Consider the following 410-nt stretch of genomic DNA (forward strand, 5'->3'; position numbering starts at 1 on the left):
TCTGGGAATATGTTCGCCTACCCAACAGTAGTTAATCCACAAACTTATAGACCAGGATTACCAACCCTCCCCAAGTGAGGGAGGGTTGAATTTTCAACCCCAATGCCTGCAGGCGTAGTTTCAAACGCCTGTAACTTCCTTTCTAATTACGCGATTTAAAATTTTTATGAGGGTTTTGGAAAGTGCTTTTTACACGCTTTCACCCTATTTTATTATTTATAAAAAAAAGTGTTTAAACAATTTTTTCAATAAATCAATTGTTTATTTAACTTTTTTCGCAATTTAGGCATCTACGATTTTTGTTTAATTAGTCTCAAAAGAAAGCTTGACTTTTTTACTATGAAAAATGTCTAATAAGAAAATGGACAAATTGAAATTCATTGAGTTACAGAGCCGGTTGTAGAGGGAGT

The sequence above is a fragment of the Belonocnema kinseyi genome, chromosome 6 (genome assembly GCF_010883055.1).
Source record: "Belonocnema kinseyi isolate 2016_QV_RU_SX_M_011 chromosome 6, B_treatae_v1, whole genome shotgun sequence".
Lineage (NCBI taxonomy): Eukaryota > Metazoa > Arthropoda > Insecta > Hymenoptera > Cynipidae > Belonocnema > Belonocnema kinseyi.